Here is a 981-nt window from a genome sequence, read left to right on the forward strand (position 1 = left end):
CTGTCCTTCCCAGCTGCTCTTGAGGGCTGGGATGCACTTGAGCCTCACCCCCTCCCAGGGAACCACATCCCCAGTGTCTCCTGGGGAATCAGTCCTCAACAGCAGCTCCTGTCCTGATACTGGTCTTCCCCACAGCTCTGCCCTCCCCAGGGACCACATCTCACCCAGGATTGCAGCTCCAGCCTGGCTCCAAGTCCCAAGGATACCAGTATCCCAGTGTTTCCTGTCCATCTACCTTCCTGGATTGCAACCTGAGGACATCCTTCCCACAGCCCTGCTGCCCACAACCATGCCAGGGTCCTAGACTAACCAAAAGGAGAAAGCGACCTCAGCACCAGTTCTCATCCTCCTCCTCCTCACTATGGATGCAATGTGACCAGCGGCCTCACACTCCCACCTCCATGCCTTCCCCACCATGATGGACTGTGCCTCACACTCCTACCTCCATGCCTTCCCCACCATGATGGACTGTGCCTCACACTCCCACCTCCATGCCTTCCCCACCATGATGGACTGCGCCTTCAAACTGTGAGACAAATAAACACTTTTTGAAAATTGTTTCCTGACAACTATTTTGTCACCGCAACAAGAAAACTACGTAACACACTGGGAGACACCAAACTTCTCAGCAGTCCCAAGGCCCCACACACAATGGTCCTGTGCACAGAGCGACTGGCTCCACCCCTCCAGAGTACTGGGGTTGAGGACATGTGCCACCATGCCTGGTTTAGTCTTTGATTTCTTATCCGTAATTTTTTAACCTTAAACGGATATATATAAAACCTGCTTCAAGATGTTTATGGAAAAATGTGTTAATAATTGCCTCTCAGCTGGGCATGGAGGTGCACGCCTTTAATCCCAGCACTGGGGAGGCAGAGGCAGGCAGATGTCTGTGAGTTCAAGGCCAGCCTGGTCTACATAGTGAGTTCCAGGACAGCTGGGGCTACAGGGAGACCCTTTCTCAAAAAAGACAAAAAACAA

This window comes from Nannospalax galili, unplaced genomic scaffold, assembly GCF_000622305.1.
Source record: "Nannospalax galili isolate Female #2095 unplaced genomic scaffold, S.galili_v1.0 scaffold4264, whole genome shotgun sequence".
Taxonomy (NCBI): Eukaryota; Metazoa; Chordata; class Mammalia; order Rodentia; family Spalacidae; genus Nannospalax; species Nannospalax galili.